This window comes from Protopterus annectens, chromosome 6.part0, assembly GCF_019279795.1.
Source record: "Protopterus annectens isolate FY-2018-M chromosome 6.part0, PAN1.0, whole genome shotgun sequence".
Taxonomy (NCBI): Eukaryota; Metazoa; Chordata; order Ceratodontiformes; family Protopteridae; genus Protopterus; species Protopterus annectens.
The window spans coordinates 855041980-855067503 of record NC_056737.1 but is presented as its reverse complement, the minus strand read 5'-3'; the positions used below and the strand labels follow the sequence as shown (position 1 = coordinate 855067503).

General features: G+C 39.8%; 1 pseudogene; it reads left to right on the top strand.

The window, feature by feature from the left end:
• Window positions 1-16637: 16637 nt before the first annotated feature.
• On the top strand, window positions 16638-16836 carry LOC122805097 (annotated as a pseudogene).
• The last annotated feature ends 8688 nt before the right edge of the window (window positions 16837-25524 follow it).

Below are 25524 nucleotides of genomic sequence, written 5' to 3'. Positions count from 1 at the left end.
TCCCAAGCCACGCCAAGAATCGAACGGGAGAACCTCTTGCTGTGAGATAACAACGTAATAAACCTAAATAGTAAAATCTTATCTTACTCTCTTCTACAGCCACATTAGAAAATAATTTCTGAGTATAAATGTAAATTTTCTTTCTTATCTAGATATGTAAAGTTATTTGCGTACATTTAGTTGAACTATGACTTTTAACATTTATTTCAACATATTTATTATATAACTTCTTAAACGTTTCACATGTTCCAGCCTAATATTATTTTTTTGCTTGGTATAAACGCTAAGGATCTGTTTGTTTACGCATTTCCCTTCTGCACTTCAGCACCTACTTAATATATGAGCACTTGAAGCATCTGAATGAACATCTTGTCCTATAATATCACTTCAAATGTTAATATCACATCTCAAAGCAACTATTACATCATCTCACTGAAAGACCTTCATTCCTATAAAGGAAACTTTTTTTTGTCTTCCAGTTGGTATGCAGTGTTATTTATTTAACTTCCTATAATAGTTGTCGTTCTCAATGAACAACTTTTTCTATATCATATTTGTTTTCACTTTAAGGCACACATTACACTAAGCAAAACTACACCCATATATCAGCCAAATATTCTCTCTTTACGAAACCAATGTAGTAACAGCAAGCACATACTGGTAATTGTTTTTATGTCTCCTGTGTTCTCTGTATTACAAAGGCTGTAAGCATTTATGCATTCATCTTCTGCTCCATTGTACTTTTTTTCTTAAGTATCACTCTACTTTGTCTATGTTGTGAACTACAATTATGTTAGAAGTCTTATTTTGCTACCATCAAGTGTATCGGTCGGAACAAAAGCTACATTTTTTGGATGTTCATCGCCAACTTAGATATTACTTAGACAGGACTAAACAATTCAGGAAATCTGATCAATTGTTTCTGTCATATGCGGAAGGGAAATTGGGCCTTCCTGTTACTAGAGTATCCCTCTCTAGATGGCTCACCTCTACAATTACCTTCATCTATGAGATCAGACATCAAAAACTACCTTCAAGACCTAGAGCTCATTCAACTAGGGCATTAGCTACATCCGTAGCTTTTCAGGATAGGCTGCCAATAGATTCCATTTGTGCAGCAGCCACCTGGGCTTCTCCTCATACCTTCATTTCACATTACAAATTGTACATGGTTTCCAGAAGTCGTGCCGACTTTGGTTCCACTGTTCTCAAGAGTCTGTTCCGATAGGCCACCGGGGATAAGGTGCTAGGGACGCGGTCCCATCCAGCAAGAATGAAGGCGAGATAGACAACTTAACATTAAGAAGTTATGTACCTACCATAACGTTCCATGTTGTCTTCTTCTCGCCTTCTTTCTTGCGTCCCACCCTCCTTCCCCCAAGCCTGGACAGACCGACAGGAATTCAGTTTGTGTTCTTCCTCTGGAAGTCGTCATTCCCACACGTTCTTCCACCTTCCGTTTTTCCTTTCTTAGGTCTGCGATACCTTTCACGCAGGTTGTTTTGAGGTGGGTTTCCCTTCTCCATTCTATGGAGACTAGTGTTGCTTGGTATAGCTATCAAATGAGATCTGAGTAGTTACCGCCTAGCATTGCGGCATATAGGGGAGCCTCGAGCCGGTGGAATTAGCTCTCGAGCTTTAGTCTTGGCCGAGTCGGAGCCGAGGATCGGCTCCGAACCCATCCAGCAAGAATGAAGGCGAGATCGACAACTTAACATTTTATGTTTTGTCCAGTCATAGTGCTTATTACCTCCAATAGAAAACCATGCACATTGTGCTTAGGATGCTCCCATATCCAGGGACTGACAATGAACCTCTAGATGCTCATATGTACCCTCCCCAATGAGTTCTTTGGTGATCTAAGGGCTTTTGCAAAGGACATTGAATGCATTTAGTCTTTTACCATAGATGTAGAAAAAATAGAATATGGCAGTAGTGTAATTCTAATTCAAAGACTTGCTAGTTGACTTCTGTCATCAATTGTTTGACCAGTTCTTAAGCAACACAACACAATGCAGCAAAGTATGTCAGTACAGAACAACAGTTTACTCAATATTTAAACTCTTTAAGCTATACTAGAATTAAACACGCTTTATCTTCATAGATTGTTACTAGGCTAACAAACTGGGGAGCCTTTCTAAGCCTAGCCTATTTTCCTGAAAGTATAACGATGCCCTGCATCAAATAGGGCATTGAGCACCAGGCATTTACAAGCTACCTCTGTCCACAAGGGTATGGATCCCAGGCCATGTGTAATTTCTTATTCCCCATTCACTGATCTAGGATGCACTTAAATTGGGTAATAGACAAATTCAGATTCATATGGATGAGAAGCCTGTTCCACAGGTGGTGCAGTTTCTAGGACACATATTTGTCTCTCCAGCATGTTCTGTTTAAGAAGTCACAGACAAAAATTCAGGTCCTAGACCTTGTGTTTTTGGCACTGTTTGACTTATGAATATGCAGAATATTCATAAGTGTGGGTTTTGCGGATGTCTTGTAAGCCAGGCATAGGCATCAACTCTCCACAATCTATATGAGATGGAGTATAGAGAAAAGGTTTTAAGGAGCTCTGTGTAAGGCAGATTTGTTACACATTGTATTCTTCTTCTAAGAAATCTCTGAGGCCAGTCTAGTTGCTGAATATGCCTGGTCAGGCACACACTGAAGGCAGCACTGTACTCCATGATTGGTCTGATCAGGACAGAGTGCAGTGAGAGAGTGACCTCTTTGGACTTAGATGCCATACCCTTACTTATTAAGTTGTGCATCACAAAATGATTTCCTCACCACTGTGGCCACATGGTGGCCAAAGGTAAGGCTACTGTCTATGTACATACCCAGATGTCTGATCACTAGGTCAACTCTTAAGGGCATATTATCGACATGTATTTATCTGGGATGGTTGACCTCCCAAAAGGTACAGTTATGCAATTCTTAGCATTGAGTTTAAGACCATGGCTTTGACACCACTTGTTAGTCAGCGATAGGATGTCTTGAAGAATGCTAGTGTCTGCAGTGGAGTCGATGATAACCCCAAGCTTGCAATTATCTGCAAACTTAGCCATAAACCTTTAGCATCTGCTTCCATTTCAGAGAGACAGATGCCAAAAAGGAGTGGGCAGGCCAGTACCAAGCCCTGGGGGACTCCACTAGTGACTGGCCTCTTCATGGAGGTGGACACCTATTTTGACCTCCTGGATCCTATCAGTGAGCTACTTGGCTATCCAGCAAGTGATAAAAGGGTTTATACCTAATTCAGTAAGATTGTCTATAATGCCTGAGTGGGGTACTGTATCAAAAACCTTGGCCTGGTCAAGGTAACCTGTGTACACACCCTTGCCCTCGTCCATTGCTTGCAAGACCCTCTCAAAGAAGTCCACCATATTTAATAAGCATGATCTTCCTTTAACAAAGCCAAACTATGATGGGTCTGGTGTTTTCAGGCTACACATGTCCTCATTTATCATGTCCATGATAAATGACCACAAATGATTTGGACAGCTCAGTGGTGCAACAGTAGTATTGTTGCCTCACAGCAAGACGTTCTCCTGTTCAATTCTCACCTGGAGTGCCTTCTGTGTGGTGTCTGTATGCCCTCCCTGCATTCATGTAGGTTTCCTCTAGGTGTCACGGTTTCCTTCCACTTTTCAAAGACATTCATCTGGAGCATTTCTCCCTGGGCCACTGCTGAAAACTGGCTTTGTTCCAAGTCGGACTTTCCCAGTAAACAAATGTTAAATAAATAAAATAAAATGATAATACTTTTCATGGCCTTACATATGAGGCTGGTCAGATTTATGGGCCTGTATTTACCTAGATTGGTGGTTGGACCTCCTTTGTCCAGGAGAATGACTATAGACATCTTCCATTCTTTGGGTGGAAAACCTAACTGGAGGCTCCAATTGAAAAGTGATTCAAGTGGATCAGAAAGGTCACATTTCATGCTATTTAATAAGCATCCCGGGATGTCATCCGGGCCCATTGATGCAGCCTTTTTGGCCTTGGAAAGTGCATTGATGACATGTTTCCTATTAATGGTTGGGGGGGGGGCTTTGTGGTAAGCAGCATTTCCTTGTGACTATCAGAGGAGTGGTGGAAGAAATTTGAGCTGAACCTGTCAACCAAAATGTTGGCAATGGCCTCAGGCTCAGTGTGGGTGATGCCATTTACAATATGTTTTGTGCATTTTTGCATATTTCCGTGAGGTTATAGACTGCTGTCTGTTTAGATTGGTCAGGGTACTTTTAGCATGGTGGGCTTTGTTCCTCCTATACCTGGTGAAGATTATTTTCTTTTGTTGTATAACTGATTGATATTGTGATTCCACCAGGATGACTTGTCTTTTGAGTTTCTCTTATTCTTAATATGATTGGGCACAGCTCACACTATACAGCTATCAATATGGTTGCACAGGGATTTTGTAAATAGCTCAGCATATGCTATGGTGTTTACTGGGTTTAGAGGTGCTTGGAATTTAGCCAAGGTGGTGCTGAGGTTAGCCTTGGAATAGTCCCTAAAGGTTTGGTTTCACTGAGTATTCAATTTATTTTTTATTTCAAGCAATATTGCCTTATTATCAGATCTGAAAAGCAAGGACATTACACTGGGTGAGGAACATCACTCCCTAATTTTTGTGAGTACAAGGTTAAGAAGGTTTGTATCCCTGGTAGGAGAATGGACCACCTGTTCCAGGATGCTGGCATTAAAAAAGTTTAGGAATCATTGGTCTCATGCATTAGAAGTGGTGTAGGATTCCCAATCTATATAGGGGTAGTTGAGATCCCCATGAAGATCGTATTGCATTGAATGGTGAGGGGCTCTAGTACATTGAAATAGGTAGCATGGGTTTCCTGGGATATGGAGGGGGACTGATTGGTTCCAAGGATATGGTATGAGACTTTGTTTATGGTGAGTTGCACATGCATGAGTTCCAGTAGGTCATATACTTTAACTAGTCTGGATATGAGGTTGTTTTTAATATAGACTGACACTCCTCCACCTTTAGCTCCCTCCAGTACACTAGCTGGTCTAATGGTGTGAAAGGCAGTATAACCTTCACTGCCAGGTTTTCTGTGACTTTAAACTATGTCTATCAATTAATATTACAGTCAGGTTATGTCAGTTATTACAGTTTTTTTGTGTTTCAAAAGATACACATTGCTGTAAAACCTGTTGTTCTGTTAATTTGTTAAATGATTAAGAATAGTCTGTGTTTATCTGTCTCCAGTTTTGCAGAACATCTCTGATTTTAATTCATATTTATGCCCTGTCCCTGAGCAAGTTACTGTAGTAAACAGGACATTTGTCATATGAGCCATGTTAGCTATGTCCTTCGGGTGTGATCCTTGGTTTCCTTAACAGTGACAGTGTGTTTATTATTTAGCTGTGAATTCATTGGACAGCATGAAGTCTATAAATTTAAAGTTCATTTTAACTACTGATACATTTTTTTTAATTTAGCTTGTTTTTTACAGGCATATGGCTGTGAACTGCATTGTATTTGGACTGCAATGGGTTGACCAGACTTGTTCACATGCACTTTGAGCAGTTAGAGAGTTCCTTCCTGTAATACATGGTTTGATTCTCTCAGCCTACTCATCTTCAATGTGACTCTGCCAAGTTACTTCACCAGACAGTACTGCTGGCCAGTTCCAGAAAAGGGACTCTTGTATCCAGTGTGCTGTCCCAGGCTGTTAGTAAATGTGTTATGCCTTGAATTCCTTTACCCTTCACATAGATGCTAATTAGTACTTCACTATATGCTATTTGAGTATAAATTTCAGTACATCTCTTGTAGGTTTATGGGTTGCCAGATGCATTTTCACTAAATGTAAATCTTAAGGGAAGAGAAGTTAATTGTTTTTCATGATGTCTGTTTTCATTGTAAGAGGATTTTGTTTTGTTTACAAAATGTCTGTCAGTGGGTTTTTCCTATAAAATTTGAAGTAAAACTTTTAAATGAAATCCAAATCTCTATGACTGCAAAAGTAAAGTAAAACATACTATGTACACTAAACAATTTGAACAGTGCTAATGGTAACTGGGGAGGGAGAGTGAGCTAAGTAATGGCAAGGCCTGCTTCCTAAATAGAGCCCCATCGGTCAACAATTCAGCGCTGTTGATTCTGGAGGTGTATGCTGCAGCAATACAGCATTATTAGCTAATCAGGTTGGTCAGACCGGTACTGAGTGATATCAGTGGGGAAAGCTATTCTTGATGACAGAGAACATGTAGGGACGTCAAAAATGAGATGTAGGTATCCTGCAAGCATGTAAGTTTCTCCCTAAAAAATAACACATTTTATCGGTAATTGTTTTTCTTTATTCATTGCAGTAAAGAATGGACTAATTCAGTAACGGGCCTGTATTGTATAGTACAGTCTAAACATTATATATTTAGTAATAAATGTTTGCAGTACTTTCTATATAGCCTCCGTTATTTAAATAGATTAGAACTGTCTGATGTTCAACGTCCATTATGCAGTCATTATTGCATATTACTGTGATACAGTATTCTGTAGAATATCAGAATGTAAAGGATTTCTGCATTTAATTAAAAATGCTACTTTGCCATTTAGCACAGAGGACTTAAGTTCTGACTTGTTAAAAAATTGTTTCCGATCTCAAGGGTGCACTCACTGTTTGAATCTTTCCACCTTTATTTAACAACTGTGCGTCACCAAACCGTGCTTTGGAGCAACTGGGAGTTTGGGCTAGGCTCCTTAATGGTCTTCAGGACTGCATGCCTAGTAGCTATAAACATGTCGTCATTGTCTATCAGCCATTCCCTATTGCAAAGCTGATCTAGTTCAGGAAATGTTATGGCAATATTATCAGCATGCCATTTTTTTTAATGTAACACGGTGCTGTGGTAGCGTTGTCACCTGACAGTAAGACGTTGTCCTGTTCGATTCTCAGCTAGAGCATCTTCTGTGTGGAGACATGCATGAATGGGCATATCTTCATTGAAGGTTGTGCGTCAGGGCTGGCAACTCGGCACATAAAAATCTGCTGCCAATCATTAGCAGACTGGAGTTCCGCTGTGGCGACCCCTAATCGGGAAAAGCCGAAAGACACAACAAGAACAACACAAGTTATTCTTCAAGGGTAATAGGTACTGCATTTGTTTATAACGAACTGAAATGCAAAGTTTGCCAGCAGCAATGTTTGCATTAGTAATAGTTTTCCTTAATGTGGAATTATTCAAATGACTTTTACTTCTGCAGAGATAGTGTATATTAGCTTTATTTTATCAGGTGGTTAATATGTCTTATACTCTCATAAATACTCTTTTATTTAAACTGTGCTACACATGGCTGGATTTTATGGCATGATGCTAAATTTTTATTCAGTTTCATACAGTTCATCTGCAGTACACACAGTCAACAAAGTGTCAATAAATGCTGGTGGGTGTGGGTGCCTGTGTTCGGATGAAAGTATGTTATGCTCTTATCATCTGGTCATTTTAAACAGTCTTTAATCTGACTTTGCAGGACTGTTTGTGTGTGTGTGTGTGTGTGTGTGTGTGTGCGCGTGTGCGTGCGCGCGCGTGTATGTGTGTAAGAGCAAGTTTGTGTGAATTAAGTTGGACTATTTTGGCAACTGTGTGTGTGAAACAAATTTGAAAAATGTGATTCTGGTCGTTTTTATTGTTATTTTTTTGGCACAGACATCAGAGAAGGATGTAGCTATAATTACTGGGTTTGGGGGATTTCCTTGGATAAAAATGACTCTACCTACTAAGCTGATAAAAGTTAAAAAAGTCATTGTCAAAACTAGTATGCATTTGTGTAACTGGAATACTTTAATGTGGCCATTTGTACCATAATCAGAGATGTGATCATACACAGTTGATAAAGTGTCCATACTTATTGAGTATGGATATAGGTGGATTATAATGACAGCAGTTTGTGGCCTGTTACAGTTGAAATGTTCTGAAATATGTACTTTTTGTTATTGATTTATACATGATTTTTTTCACTGCTTACTAGAAATAATGTTCAAAACTATAAATTTAAAATGCACTTCAATAAGTGTTGCTGTGTTAAACAAGAAATATAATTTACAACAATCAGGAAGGTGAATCAAAGAACACATACATTCAAGTATGGTCCTAAACATGTGTGTAGAGGACCAATGGTTTGAAAACAGTCCAGGGCCCAAGGTACACAATCTGCCACTGGCAAGATGCATTTTCAATGAATGTGAGCTTGAAGAGAAGAGAAATTTAGTGTTGTTCATGCTAAATCTGTTTTCCATGTGAGAATGTTTTGTTTAGCAAATGACTATCAGTGACAGTGCCATAAATTTGAAATTAAAGTTTTAAATTAAAGCCAAATCACTTAAACTGTAAAAGTAAAGAAGAAAATAGTATGCATAGCGACAGGTTTGACAAGTATTTATGGCAAATGGGGACAGATATCCAAGTAATGGGACACTGATTTGGCTGGGGGGTCCAGTACCCTGCCTAGAACTCCACATGACCAAGATCCAGCTCTGGCTCTTGGAATGGAAGGAAGGGCAAGATACTACGTCAATTTTCCTACAGTGCCACTAACTTCAATTTTCAGCCACAAGACTCACATCTGTCACTATCTTTGCCCCCCGGTCAACATCTGGAGCACAGACTACCATCAGAACAGCATTCTGGAAGAGCAGTGTTACATGTCTCCCCCTCCCTGTTGTTCAGTCTCTCAACACAACTGTTTTCTATGTGCTTGTTCTCTTCCTTATTTTGTTCTTATCCCATAATATGCAGAAATGCTTCCTCATGGAGGCAACTGTGTACCTGTAACAAGACAGGAATATCTGCTTTCTTACTCTCATTACTTAACATATTCTTCATCATCTCCATTTTTACAAGTACCTCAATAGCTGTTTGTTTCTCATGTTAAACTACCTTTCTGGTTTCTTTGATGGGTTTCATCAACAAATGGATTGTCTATGGAGTCATACTTAAAATGTCAGTGCTGTTCTGAAACAGCATTTATGTTGTGCCCACTGTAATTCATAACTGCTGATCTGAGATCAGTCCCAAACTCATATTACCAGCATTGCAAGAATTCTGTTCATTCTATTAGTGAACCAGTACCTTAGGTATTCAAAAATATCTGCAGTCACACATTTTTTTTATTCTTATATACTCTACAAGTACATTTATTTTTAGATGCACAATGACACATTTCTGTACAATATAACTACAGTGGGGACATAAAGGGAGTTCTTTACTGTTTAACAGGGTCGTATTATGTTGCGTGATTGCAAAGAATTTGAAAATGAGTGTATCAGGATATCTGTATTTAAAAGAAACTATTATAGATACAAGAAATGGTAGTTCCAGTTTTGCTCCAACCACACGTATGTGCCTGTTGTAAACCCATTAGTGCATTTCCAGAAACCAGATGGGATACATTTGAATCATTACTGATGTTTTCCTTTGCTCTGTAAATACTGTCTGTGAATTAAGCTTACTGCTGCTATCAGCCCTAATGGATGTTCTCAGATTACTACTCAAGCATATTATGTGAAATAGCTGGAAGCTGTAGAAAGACTATTGTGGCAAATATGAAGCATTGTTTTTGTTTTTCCCAAGCCTTCCAAAAGCATTGCTAAACAGTCATTACCACCTGCATTTTTTAAAGACTGATTTTCACTGTAACATTGTAGAACACCAATATTTATCTTGGTGTTTAGTACTAGACTTAGCTCACTGCAAATCTAATCTAAAATAATTAGTGCTGGGCGACTATCTTGGAGTGGTGACAAACCACTATACCACAAGGACAAATGAAAACAGTACTTTCAGCCTACTGTATTCAATGCTTCAATGCCCTTTCTCTGTAGCACTATCGATCAGTAACATGTCAATTATACACAAATAGAATCAGTGATAGAACGCAATTCTATATAACTCTTCATAACAAAAAAAAATCTATTTTCTGTTAATGTACACCAGAAGCTGGAGACTGGATGGCACTAGATTTATTGCTTTCAAAACCCTGATGCCCATCTACATGGAAAACTTTATCCTCCATTCTGATCCTTAAACAGATTTAAATAGCATTTTAGCACAATGAATACTTTATGTAGCAAAGAAGCACAGACTTTGTCAACAGAAAAAACACACTTTTACTTATTTTTTTCTTCTTTTTTGGTAAGTGAATAAACTCAGCAGCCAAAAGAGCACAGTCTGATTATGTGACCAATTCAGAGTTGTACATTATTCAAGAGTAGACTGATAGAATGAAATTCAGGATTATGTGATGATGCTTTTTCAGTATGTATAACATTCACTGACTATTCTATATTCAAAGACATTTATTGTTCTTCTCAGACACAGTCTCCACAGCCTGTTTGCTGCAGTTAACTGTGTCTATCTCAAACATAAACTAGAGCCTTAAAATTCTTGCATACCAAATCTGTTAACAGTTTGTTCTCTTGAGTCACCAGTCCTTTACTAGTCCCAATTAAAATGTTTTTTAAATTAATTTGGGTTTGATTTTGTATTTGATACAGATTTAAGATCTTTATCATTCCCCCTTTTTTTTCTCCTCCAGGTTATATTTATTTAGTACTTTTCACATTCTCTATTAGGGATTATGGTTTTCCTACACAGCCACATCCTACACCATTATAGCTGTTCTTCTTTTAACTAGAATAAGTGTGCCCTTTGTGTGGTGTTATCTATACATGCCGGAGTCAGATTCCATGCCAGACAATGGGGTCATATTGATAATCAATCTAGTGACATAAACATTTTTTACTTCCTTTCCTCTCTAGCTTCAGATATTACTTCTGTGCATTCAAACATCCCACTGACTCAATCTACAGCTTTGTCACACCATTTTTTGAAGGTCTCTGTACAGTCCCTTTGCCACTATTTAACAAAAGACCCTGTCACAGAGTTTGATGTTATTTATACAAAAGTAATAGAAACACAAAAACCTAGATTTTAATGGGAGGTATGTCCAACCTGTATACCCACGTCTATGTTTTCTATATAATCTCTAGATCCTAGTTAATTAGCTGATTATACAACTTTTTCCTTTTCCTCTGCATTAGAAGTGCCTCATATCTATCCCATGAGATTTTAAATTCTGCGACTATTCTTTATGCTGACATCTCTTCTTTTTTTTTTAAAAACAAGTTTATTGTTTTTAACATACAAGAGAAATATCATAACAATTTTATACAAGTAATTTAAATAGATATGATTATAACATTCAATAAAATAACCAAAGTATTTACAAAGACATCCACTACAATCAAATCAATTAATTAAACTAAAATACCATGCTAGTGAAGTTAAGATTTTTTTAACAAATTTTGTAAAGTATCCCATATAATATAATAAGATGTTTTTGTAGTAGTTCTTGATTTTATTGTCATCAATTCCATATGGCACACTATAGTCATAACATTTTTAAATTCATTGAACGAAGGAGGTGTATCTGAAATCCAATTTCTGGTTATTATTTTTCTAGCCACTGCTAGAATAGACCATAACAAGGGAAGCTTAACCTTTTTAACACTTTGAGGTACAGGAGTGTTGAATAATATAAGAGATTTAGAAATAATGAAATTATCTGTAAAAAGAGCCTGCAAAAATCATTGATTGACTTCCAATATTCTTTCAATTTTATACAGTCATAAAACATATGAGCCCAGTCAGCATTAATTTCTACATTACATCTTTTACATAGATTATCTTTATTATTTATTTTATTCATCATCAAAGGTGTATAAAAGGATCTATGTAAAAATTTCCATGTAAAAAGTCTCCAGACAATGGAAGAAGTAGTTTTATAGGCAGATTCCAATATATATTGTTTATCTTGTTGATTTGGTGAGTCACCATTAATGGAAGTGAAATAATTCCAGTAGGTATCTACACTGTAAAAAGTTTCTTCTCTGATAATTTTATGTATGTATGAAAGCTTACGCTGACATCTCTTCTTGAAGTAAATACTTATTTGGTCAGAATCATTATGAAAGCTGGGAATTACACTGGTTATAATCTTGATGAAAACAAATTCTCCAAATGCACATTCACAGAATGTCTGGGGAAAGTAAGTAAAGAAAACAGTGTTATGTAAGAGAAGGCTCCACATCCTCTCACATATATATTCAATCCATAGTCACACATCATCATAAAAAGTAAAAAAAAAAAAAAAAAAACAGCAGTTATGTATACAACATGTTTTGCACAACTGCAATCTTGTAGAACAAAAGCAATAATAAAGCATTGAGCCCTGTGTTTTACTGGGAAATTAACATTCAAACATATGCAACTCCTCCTATTTGAATTTAGACTCTGTAAATTCCCTTGAATACATTATGTTCCTGTATGTCCTTGTTGTAAGTTGAATTCCATGCACCCTCTGGCATGCTGTCTTTATCCTAGACACAGGTCCCAGCAATGCAAGATGTCTACAAACTACTCAACCAGCCTTCTTTTTTGTTTTGCACAGAAGCAGTGTAGGAAGTGGTAACAACAAAAAAAAGAAGAAAGTGACCTGCTCTCTTCCACTCAGATTCAGATTTTAGAGATGTAGGAGGAATACAGAAAGTTGCCAGCAGAGTGGTTTGATTTAGTAAATAGTTTTTTTTTTTTTTTTACTTCCTGAACAAAGAGACCCATTTGATGAGTAGTGTGGAGAAACTCTGTAAAATTATAGAACAGTTCATTATGGTCTTACTATAAAAGATAAAGCTGAGGTCCTGCTTACAGACATGAAACAGTATGTTGTAAAAGGTAGATCTTACCCACTCAGGCTGGTAGCATTCTTTCTAGTAGTGCTAAGTACACTCAATCAAAGCCAATTTGTGCTTGCTGACATATCTGAACCTCATCAATGGTTTTGACACTACCTCCCATAATAATGTTACAGATACGCTGATTTAGCTTAATGTCAATGGTTACATAATCAAATGGGTTACTACTTGGCAAAATGGGAGAAACAGCACAGAAGGCAGACAACTTATTTATCAGACATTATGGAAGTAACCAGGGGCACCCCACAGTGATCACTGCTACAATCCCTTCTAGTCAACAGTTTTCTTCACATACATTAAAATAGGGAAAGGATCACTGTTGGCAAAATATGAAAATAACTGCAAACTAAGAAATGTTGTCACCTCAGCAAATGATGCAAATGTTCTTCAAGACGATCAGAAAAAATGCATTATGTGCAACCATAATGACCTCACTATTCTTTAAAAATATATATATGCATGCACTTTCATTGGTCAGTTATTCAAAATTATCGATAACATTCCATTTCTGGTAACAATAGTAGAAATTTTATGCTCTCCACAATGACTTCCCTTTTTCTGCACTCAGCTGACCCCTTTATCCCTCCTTCTGCATGAGAACCAGACTCATTTCCCAAGCAGGGTGACAGTCTTATGGTTCATTTGTTCCTTGACTGGGGTGAAGCTGAAATAGTCTTTTTGTTCTCCTTAGAAGTGACAGTTGGATGTTAGAAAGTGAGACATTTGGCCAGTTCTATGAACTAACCCCTTATTAGCTCCCTCCTTCCCTGTAGGCAGCCAAGGCTTCTGTAACTGATGCCCACACAGGGTGCATGTGTGCAACTACATATGGCAACCCCCCATCCAGGTATAGTACACCTCTGTGCAGAACAAAGGTGCTACAGCCCCATACTGCTGCAGGCATATACCTATAATGCCAGTAGATCAGCCAAAAAGGGAGTACAACCATTGTCTTTTCACAGGATGGGCAATCCTGTGCCAGCTGATTAGTCCCATCCTCCCCACCTGGCTTCTCTAGCAAATATGCCACTAACTGAACACATGCCACTTGAGTCATAATAATGGATTAACTCTATGCCATGGAAATGGGCTCACAGTAAGTTAACTTCTGACCAGTGTGTAGCACACATGATCAGAAAGATTTATTCTGTAACACTCCTAATATTAAAGGACCTATCTAGTCATTCACATAAAGTCATTGTTCCCATAAATTATTTATAAGCACATTCAATTACTGAATACAGTACCACTTTCTATAGTTTAAAATGTGGCACTTAATAGACTAGAAAAGATGAAGAGCCCCAACCAGAAAAAAAAATGTGAACTGGAAAATTCAGTCTTCTCAGAAAGCTTACAACAGTTATTTTTATTTTTTCATATGGCACAGAATTTCTCAGAAGTGATTTCTGAGTAAGGTATAAATTCATGTTTGACCAAGTCCTTTCTGTAAACCTGTGTCTTGAGCAGAAGGTACGTGTAGCAAACTCTAGCTATGGAAGCTTGCTGTCAAAAATAACTACAGGCAGCAGAAAAAAATGTTGCAGTTACATTACTCAAAGTCTACCAATACTTAGGAATGATGTATTACTAAAATAAAGAATAGTTTCTTGATAATAGTGTTCAAAAATATTGACATATATGGGTAACAGAAAGTAGCAGCATAAAATAATGGCAGCCCGAAGACCAACAGGTGGCAAACTTTTCACCTAAACCAAAGAACACATGGACATCTTCTTCCTAGTCTTTAACCAGACAGTTGAAAATATTTAATGGACTTAGAAACACAGAAAAAGAGGAAGGAAGGGAGACAGAATGAAAAGAATGAAGAAAGAAAATAGTAAGAAATGGGGAAAATGTACTGGAGGTAGTAGAAATTTCCATATAGCAAACACCTGTGAAGTTATGCAAATAACTTTCATGACAGAAAGCTTCAAACTTCTGTCAGTTTGTTATATATATGCACCATTATTAAGCTGAAAAACTGTCTGTTCCAAAAATTATTCTGTCTGTCCATTCAGCTCCAGTAGCTGAGTAATTCTCCCACCCCTATTCTTATTTTAGTGTTTTGGTTATGGTATAGGATTGTCCTTCATCTAATGGAATGCTGGAGTACAGTCTATAAGCCTGTTGTCTTTTTACGTTTTATAATTTTAATTCATGTAGCAGTTGGTGTGTTATTTTATTTTTGAATACAATCCTTTCCAGTGCAATTTCACTAACACAATTTATAGCACGTAAAGCAGCAATAAGATTATATAAATAATCTCAACACAATTGAAGTCATCGTATTATGCAGCATTAATCATTAAGCATTTGTTTCTTGTACATCCTCAAATGCAATAAACTTGTACATAGCTGTATGCAGTGTGGTAATGAGTTTTCCAGTTGTACAGAACTGTAAACTGACTATCTGGTTAGTAGTGTAATGTGCATCCCATATGGAGTATAATGTGCCTTTGTATACAGGATCATCACTTTGACCCATATTAAGACCAAGTTTACAATATTTAAGCAAATCCTGAAGAATAATTTCACTTATATCACCCATTGCTTCCATGCTTGTACCTAAACTGATGATGGTGCAGGTTTAACTCACAAGTGATCCTTGTGAGAAATATCAGTGTCATTTAAATATTTCCTCCCAGTGTTCTTTCAAGATTCAGATGATAGAAGTTAGCTTAAGGATGGAAATCACGCTGACATCACCTTTGATTATGGAGTGCTTCTTCTGTTTGGAAGGTGCCACAGCCTGGTCTGGCACTAAGTGAGAGCAAGGCATAGAAGCTCATCATGAATAGGGTGCTAATCAATCACAGGACATGCACACACAAACACATACCTTAAAGAAAATGTAGAGAATCGCCAATTCACCACTTGCATGTCTTTGGGATGTAGAAGGAAACTGATACATCTGGCAAAAAAAAAAACACAAGAGATTATGTCTAGACTCTATTTTACCTTTGTTGACTGGACACAAATGTCCCTTTTCAGGAGTCACCTGGGAGCACTGTCTGGTTAAGTGACTTGCTCAGAGTAACATAGCAGGAAAATGGAGGTGGAAGGAATCATACCCTGTACCTTCGGTTAGAAGAAGCAGCTCATTAACAGTTGCAGCCTAAATCTTCTACTAACTGCCAGCTGAATGCTGAAGACTCAAGCACTGAGAGAAAGTAATGCTAACAGCTGCACTATTGCAATGAGCAGTCAAAAAGTTTTCAATAGATATGAATTCAGTTGTTTATTTAAACAAAACAGTCCGCACACCAAGGGACAAATACCTCGTGGTCAAGAAAATAAAAGTCAATGATTCATAAAAATGATGGCAGTGAGGTAACCAAGCACAACTCCTTCTTCTATTAAAACAAGGATGTATTTATTATAAAAATAAAACAATAGGTAAGCGCTTTCGCTAAAATAGTTTCATCAGACCCTCAACCAAATAATCAACCATTTAACACATTTATAGTGCTTTCCAAAAACTCTTAACCAATCGGACTTAACCAACCATCCATTCAACTTAAAAACATGTGATGTTACAAAGTTTTTATGAATCATTCAGTTGTTTATTTATTTACTATTAAACTTTGTTACTAGGGTGGATGGAGTGGTCCAGGGACATTTTCCAGTCTTAACCTAAGCCATTAGTCAAAAACAGTAATAAAGATTAATAAAACAACATAGTAAATATTAAAATATATATGCATTTCAGGTTTAGTACTTCTTGTAAGTTTCTGAGCAAATAACTGTGTGCATAAGAGAGCTATAGAAACTTTTGGTAAAAAAAATCAGAACTCAGAGGAGCACACTAACTATATTACACCAGTTTGTAAACAATCATCAAATCATGATAAGACCTAGCAATAATTTGCACAGTGGCAGCATCACAGCTAATGAGGTTTATCCGAGGTGTGATTATTGCTAACTGAAAACTAATAATCTATGACTGGGTGACGGGTAATGCTGGGTTTAATCATGACTAGCTTGATATGATCATGAGGATGAAGTCTGAATGATCAAGCTAGTGATTACTGCTATTATGCAATGTCATTATTAAAAAATAAATTGTTTACCTTTTTATATGTCAGCATTGTATCTCCAAACTTCTTGTCGCTATACTTTCTTCCCACCAACTACCATAACTAAGAACAGTTCTATAGTGTACTGCACTTGTTCTTGGCATGTTTCTGACAACACTTGCACAGTATACTAGGTAGGATACAGTTTGTGTCACTTTTCTTTCCTTTCTGTGACTGAGGAGTGTGCATGCATCCTACCATTTACGTAAAGTTCCTTGCAGATTCCTGATGTTCCACAGGCAACAGATGTCTGTTTTTGTGTTTTGGGATTTGCATTTTTTTTCTTTGGAGAGGGTGGAAGGTTGTCTTCTATCTTTCTATTAGATTAATTTGTTTTGTCCACTTTGCAGAGTAGAGGACATGGCAGTTTTAGCTATTTCTTTTAGTGACTATAACTACTCAGACGTATTAATTTGGAGTTATAAGCAAGCTTTTGACTAATAATGACCTTTCATTACGTAATAAGGCTTGGTTATATCTTATAAGCTGCATTAGACATAACTATGTGCCTATCAGAGTCATAATGTATTTTCCAAAAATATCAGCACAGAGGAAAGTGATCTGTAGAACACAGAAGCTTCACAAACAAATCACAAAGCATGGTATGAAAATTAATATTACATATGAAAAGAAAGGATGGAAAGACAACATAAGCATAATTGTGTATGTGTTAGAAATTATTTACAAAAGAAGAAAAACTGAATATGGAGGATGAGAAGGAACTTGCAAAATGAGAATGGTGCTATGGACAGACTTAATGATAACTGTAATGTGTTAGAGCAGACGTGTCCAACCTATGTCCTGCAGGCCGCATGTGGCCCTCAGAGCTCTTCCATGTGGCCCGCGACACTTTAAGTCCAAATTCAACACTTTTTTTGGGGGGGGGGTTCGTGCCTGTGACCTTTAACCTCAACGTTGGTGTACGAATGCACCGAAGCACCCTTTCTATTAGTTTTTTTCGCACCAAAGTAGGATCTGTGTGTTCACACTGAAGAAGATAGATTCGTTGTTGCCTTTAAAAGGGACAGCACCTCCTAACTGTATTAATAGATAAGTAAGAACCAAATAAATTAAAATAAAATCATGCTGTTATTTTTTTTTACCATAGCACCAAAGATTGGGAAATAATTACAGCAAAGTTGTAACATAACCATTAAGCCTCTAATAATCAGTTTTCTACTCCATGGTCATGAATCTTTTAGCTCCATGATCTTGTACAAAAAAAAAGAAAAGTAGAATATCATATTTTCTTGTTGTTGTTATTGCCTTATCATGCATCTAGTCACCTATTTATTTGGTAATTTGTTTGTCTGAGAGCTTTCCTTGACTTGCTGATGGGCAACAGTGGTCTAAGAAGCTACATCAAGTGGTTCAGCTCATTGAACCATTCCTTTTTTCAGTTGACTATGTTGGTATCACTAGGCTTGTTGTGACCTCTTTGCAGCAGAAACTTAAGATGGTGTTTATACAGTTGGGGAAGGGGTCTTTAGACACGGTTTATACCAGGTTAAAAGTGCAGAGAGTATGCATCCATTTAATTTCTGATGCTCTCTGTTAATTTACTTAATTTTGGATCTATTCAGCAGCTTATGGTAGTAAAGTGAAGGGTAGCTCACTGTATAATTTTGTTGAAGTTGCAGTTTGAGGGGTGTGTTTGAATTTTATATAAGAAAAGTTAGAACTGCAGTACTTAATATTCGCATTTTGTCCGTGTTGACTTTTGCAATGGAATGAATTCTGTTAAACAGTGTTAAATTATTTTTCTGTATGCTGTAAACTGCTTCGATAAAAAGTTCCTTTACTGTTTCTGTGGAAACTATTCCACTACTAATTTAAGCAGAGAGCTCAGTTTAATCCTCATCCAATGGATGGTACCTCAGGAGTGTAGCACCCTCGTAATGGTATAGTGTAGTGGCAGTATCAGAACTTGACTCAAAAGTATCACGTGTGGGAAAAGAATGAATGATCTTCTGATCTTTCTGGCATCTGTGAGATGTGACAACATGCAGTTTTGATTGAGCTAACTGACAGAGTGGGCCACAGTTGTTTGTAGAAAAGCAGTGTAGTTGTTTCTATTTTCAATAATGTTTCCCTTTGAACACTATGCTGTTTTCGGAAATAGTTCAGGGAAGTGCTCATTAGATGGCCTTTGTTTGTCTGCAGTGAATCCTTGCAGTGCCCCCCCCCCCCCCCCGGCACTGCTTTGAAGTCATATTTTTAATGCTTGCAATTGCTAAAGTGGAAGGGAAGTTCCTTAATGTAGTAATGAATCTTTTGGTACACTGAATACAATTCACTCATTTATTTGTGTACACCAAGCTGTGTATTCATTCATTACAAGGATCTTTTCAATAATTTTATGCAAAGCAAGTTAAAACATATAATGAAATTGCATCTTACGGGTTATTTGGACTCCTGGTAGAGTCTCAAATTCTGAGATGATGTGTATGTCTAGATCAGTTCATCAGAGTGATCAATGGCTACATTTTAATGTCTTGAAGTTCAGTTAGCCAGAATTAGCAACTATGCTAATTACTTTGCTCTTCTTCATTAAACAAATTATTTCTCCTGAAGTCTTATGATTTGTGCAGCTGGAAACACCATTAGTATCGCTGCTTTTACATAAATGTAACTTGTCTTATCCCCCCACCCCTGCCAAACTTATGACACACTATTTGGCTTCTCAGAGATCATCTGTTATGATTGCCCAGTTCCCATTCCTGTTTGGGGATGGTTAATGCCCCTATCCCCTTCTCCCATGTAAAAATCAGGAATATTATTTCAGCTTCTTTGCATTCAAATTCAGCTGTTACACTTTGAGCTATGTAGTTTACCTAGGCCTTTGTTACAGTCTGCTGTTATAGTCTGCAGACAAGCCTTCCATCTAGGCTGCAGTTCCACATTGCATTGTCTATTTCCAGATACAGTGAATTCATTGTCTTTTTTTTTTTTTTTTTTGTGGTGTTTGCTTGCATGTCTTGAAATCTGACTGAAGCTTTAAGAATTCTGTCTTGGAGATAATTGTGTGTCTGCATCATATGCATATGATGTAACCATGATTTAAGTGTGCCACTGTGCAAGCTGTTGCCCCTAGTTACTGGTAATCTCCTACTTGGATTAATTTCTCTGTGCTTCTGCTGACAGTTCGAATCATGGGTCATTTTTCACCTTTTTGATTGTAAAACAGCTTCAGTTAATAGAAATTCAAAGAAAAGTATGTAAAATGCAGAACAAAATGAGAGAAACCAACTAATTTACATAGCTAGGCAGTTGTAAGTTCAGTAGAATAACAAAGAAGTTATGTCTTACCATAACGTTCCATCTGAGTTGTTGATCTTCTTCCAGTCATCACTGATGGGTTCAGTTCCGAGCCCTCGGAACTGAGTCGGCCTTATACTAAGCTTGCGTGCACCAAAAAACTCTTGAGTTAAGCTGCTACCCATAATGCCCTTCACTCAGTTACCTCAGATCGAGTTTGCATGCAACATATAGAAGAAACAGAAAGTCAGAGGACATCTCTCCGCAGAAACCCTGAAACACCACAAAGACCCAGAAGGTCTGCTAGGAGCCTTTGGTGGGGGTTGGTGGGAGGGTGTGATGACTGGAAGATCAACAACTCAGATGGAACGTTATGGTAAGACATAACTTCTTTATCTGAAGTTGTTACTCTTCTTCCTAGTCATTACTGACGGGACAGAATCCCAAGCTACTTGGAGAATCTGGGTGGCCCTTATGGAAGAACATTCCTGAGAACCATTGAGCCAAAGGCCACTCTTCCCCTGGAGATCAGATCCAATTTGTAATACTTGATGAAGGTATGGGATTTAGCCCACATGGCTGCTGCACAGATATCATCCATGGAGGCCTTAGAGTGGAAGGCAACCGATACTGTGATAACCCTAGTTGAGTGAGCTTTGATTTGATCAGGCTTAGATTCATTTGTAATTGCATATGAGAAGCTAATGCAATCTCTGAGCCATTTTGACAAAGTAACTTTATATACTACACACCCCATTCTAGGTCTAGAAAAGTAAATGAAAAGATGGTCCGACTTGCGAAAGGACTTACTTCTGTCCAGGTAGAAACGTAGCTGTCTATGAGCATCCAATGAATGCAGGCAGTATTCTCCCTTGTTTGAATAATTTGGAAAGAATATAGGGAGCTAGATGGACGGGTTAATAGAAAAATCGGAAACCACCTTGGGGAGAAAGGATGGATTAGTATGAAGTGATACTCTGTCGTTATGGAAGATCAGATAAGGGCTCTTGATACATAAGGCTTGCAACTCAGATATTCGTCTGGCTGAAGTGACCGCCACCAGAAACAAGGATTTCCATTACAGGAATTTCAGATCACATGTTGCAGCAGGCTCAAAAGGGGGTAGAGAGAGAGACTGGAGAACCCGGGAGAGATTCCATGCCTCCACCGGCTGCCTGATGGGTGGTCTGCTGTGGAAAATTCCCTTGAGGAAGGTCTTGCAAAGTCAGGTGTAAATAAGCGGGACTCCATCTCAACCATTATGGAAGTTGGAAATAGCTGCTAAATGGACTCGAACAGTGGAAGCTGATACACCATTGCCGAACAACTCAGCAAGGTAATGAAGAATAGTAGTTACAGGGGCTGAAAACGGATCTAGCTTCCGATTATGTGACCAGACAGAGAATCTTTTCCATTTGTCCCTATAAAGTTTTCTAGTAGATGGTTTATGGATGGCCAGGATAATATCACGGACAGATGAAGATAGCGTTTCCTGCCTTGCCTAGCAACTAACGGAAGTGGAGAAACCAAGCTGTCAGCTTGAGAGTGGATAGATTCAGTGGAGTCAGCCCTTGTGGGTGAGATACAAGGTCCTGATGAGTGTCTAGGATCCAAGGAGGTTGTAAGAGAGGAGGTCAGAGGAAGGGAAACCACACTTGATGTGGCCAGAACAGGACAATGAGGATCACTTTGCTTCTCAGTCGAATAGCTTTCCTTTAAAAAGGGGGATCAGAGGTATCGGAGGATAAGCATAGAGGAGACCCGCAGGCCAATCATGAATCAAAGCATCTCTCAGTGACTCCCCGTGAGGGGGAAAGAGGGCAAAGTAGCTGCTGCATTTTGTGTTTCAGGGGGAGACGAAAAGATCGCAGCATGGCTAGCCCCAACAGCTAAAGATTTCTGCCGTCACACTCGGATTGAGAGACCACTTGTGAGGATAGTGGATACATCTGCTCAGCCTGTCCACAATCACATTGGAACTCCCTGGGATATGCATTGTGATCAGAAAGCGGTTGGAAGCTATTGCCCAATGTCAGATTCTCATGGCTTCGCAACATAGGGGGTAGGATTTGGTCCCTCTCTGTTTGTTTATGTACCAGACAATGGACATGCTGTCCGACTGGATAGCAATCATTCCTGAAGGAAGGAGCGGATGGAATGCTTGCAATGCCAATAGCACCGCTCTTAACTCCAGGACATTGATATGCAAGTTGATCTCTATGCTAGACCACGTGCCTTGGATTGACTTTCCCTGGAAGTGGCCCCCACCCTATCAGGGAAGCATCTGTGGTCACTGTGGCGCTGGGTTGGGGAGCCTGCAAGGGGCGACACCAACGATTTTCATCTGTACTCATCCACCAGAGGTCTTGTTTGCAGGTGTTGGTGATGAGAATCTGTGAGCTCAGGGGATAAAGATTGGATATCCACTGGGACAGAAGGAAACATTGTAGCAGACTCATGTGTACTCTGGCTAGGGGAACAATTGAGATGGCTGCCCCCATCAACCCCAGAGCCTGAAGAACTTCCCTTGCAGGCACCTTTCTTCAACAGAGTATCACTTGAACTTGTGCCCTTAATCTCTGAAGCATGTGAGGGGGAAGATAGACCAGACTTGATTGAGTGTTGAATACTGCTCCTATAAATTCCAATTGCTTTGAGGGCTGAAGGTTGGATTTTTCCCAGTGGATGGTGATGCCCAACAACTCCGCTAGTACTAGAGTGTAGGGGAGGGCCCTGACCAGAAGGTGCTTGGTGGGGCCGGAGAGGAGCCAATCATCTAAATATAGAAACACCTGGAATCTCTGAAGTCTCAGATGAGCCGTGACCACTGCTAGGCACTTTGCGAACACTCTGGGGGCCGTCAAGAGACTGAATTGCAGGGCTCGGAATTGGTAGTGATTAGCTCCCAGCCAGAAGTGAAGAATACTTCTGGAGTGCTTGTCCATTTTGATGTGGTAATATGCATCCCAGAGGTCTAACGAGTACATCCACACACTCTCCCGCAGAAAGGGGAGGATGGATTGGATCGTGACCATGTGGAACTTGGTCTGAACCACTGATTTGTTTAGCTGGATGAGATACAAAATGGGCCTCCAGTCCCCGGTCTTCTTTGGCACTAAAAAGAATCTTGAGTAAAACCCTGATCTGCACTGGTCTGGGGGGACCTGCTGGATGACTCGTTTTTGACATAGCGTTCATATTTCGGAAGCTACCTCCTCCTTTTGACTGGGTGGAACATCGGGAAGGGATTTCAGAAGTCTTGGATAACAGATTAGGGGAATGTGATAGCCTCTGGAAATTATTCTCTGCACCCACTGATCATTTGTAAGAGAGACCCAGGCAGCTTGGTGCAGAGAGAAACGAGCCCCAACTGCTTCCAGAGGAAAGCAATCGGGAAGCATTTCAGGAGCGCTAATACAGTCTTCCCGAGAAAGAATCTCTGGAGTCCTGATTTTGGGGACCCCCTTTGCCCTGAAAGGGGTGTCTTCCATTATTAGAACCCCCTCTGCCTCTGGGGAGTCCTCACCACGTGCCTCATGGAAAGGACCTTGAGACATCTTGTGCCACATCTTTTCACTCCTCTGGTTCCTGGAAAAGGAGCGCTGAGGTTTGAAAAAATGTAGACCCACGGCAGACAAGGTCTTCCCGTCCTGCTCACACCTGGCTAATGTATCCTTGACCTTAGCACCAAACAAAGTTGATGGTTCGATAAGGGCGTTTAAAAAGAAAGACTTGAAGGAGTCCGCGAGGTCACAAATGTGCATCCAGGCATGGCCTCTCATAACTACGCCTGCACCTGCAGCTCTAGCCATTCCTTCGCTTGCGTGGGACAGCAACCTCATGGATGAATTGGAAACTGACTCCAGGGTGGCAAGTTGGGAAGCAATTTTATCAGGTGCCCCATCTAAAACTTGACCAGCGAGGGTTCCAGACAGCTCAGTGATGAGATCTCTCTGGAGCCTCGTAAAATGTGCCAAAAAGTTCAGAGACGTGACAGCAAAGGTTGCTGATGCAAAAACTTGTTTCCCTAACCTGTCCACCGCCCAGGACATCCTGTTGGGCAGGTGGACAGCAGGACTTTCCTCCACAAGGACCTTTTTTGTGGCCACTGCTACCACCATAACGTCTACTGGCAAACCTCTAGACCAATGGGGTTGATCCTCTGGAGGGGAGAGTATCTTATCTGATCTCCTGGGGATGGCCTCAACGGAGTCAGGATTCTTCTATGCCTGCTGCACGATGAGCTTGACCAACTCATCAGCAGGGGGGTCACCCAAGAAGTAGAGAGCCGAGAGTGGAAGGCCTGCAGTAATACGGATTCCTCCAAGGAAGGATTGGAGGGCTTCCAATCACCCCTTTGCTTCAAGATTTCCAAGATGTCTCCAAATGAGCCATCATCAGGGGCTGAGCGTGGGGATCCTTCCCCATCATTGTAGTCCATTTCTTCCGTGAGGTACTCCTCTGGGGAGTCCATGTGTTTCTTCTTACACGCCCGTTTCCGAGGCTGTTCTTTGGTGGGAGCACCCGAAGAAGACTCAGAAAGGGAAATACTCTGAACAGGGATTTCCTGGGTCTTGTGCTCTCAGAGTGGTGGCCTTTGATAGCTGCAGCTCAGGGGGAATGGGTGGAAGGGCCAATGTAGGAGGATTGCTCGAAGCAAGCACCCTCTCCATCACCCGGAAAGCAGGCCTGCCTGAAGAAGAATGGAAGCCCGGAACCGAAGAAGACAATTTCGGAACCAGAGTCACACCCCACTCCACACGGTCCACTCCCTGGGACAGAGCCTCAAACAAAACCGGGGCAGGAGTCACCCTCTGACCCAAAGACGGAACTGGCAACACAACCGGAACCGTGGCCAGAATCGAGGGTTCCACCCCCCCAAGCATGAGATTGAGGAAGGGTGGGTTCCGTCGGAACCGACACCCAAAGGGGCCTCAGAGCCTCAGACATGGTCGTTGTCGGCGCTGAGGTAAGGGGTCTTCTCACAGATGTTGGAAATATGAGCCTCGGAACTGAGGGATCCAAGGGAGGAGAATACATAGGGGTTGCCGGGGTAATAGACCCAAAGCCCAGAGTGGGATGGGCTCTAGAAAAATTTGTAATCCCCCTGGCAGTCAGCAGCTGATCAAAGAGGCACACCACATCCAATTCGGATAGGCTCCTGGTGGACCTTACCGATGCCCCTGAGGGGGAATCAGACCAGTCCAAAAAGGGGCTGAAGGCTTGTCTGGCAAATGGATCTGTGGTGTATTAAAAAATGGCACCGACGATTCCAATTTGGAAAATGGCAGCAGGGGAACAATCGGAGCAGAGAACGGGCTCAGAGCCGAGTTCACAGCTGGGGTGGAGGTCAATAGCGGCTCCGAAGCTGTTGTCGGAACCAACATCGGAACGGAGATGGGGGACGTTGGTGC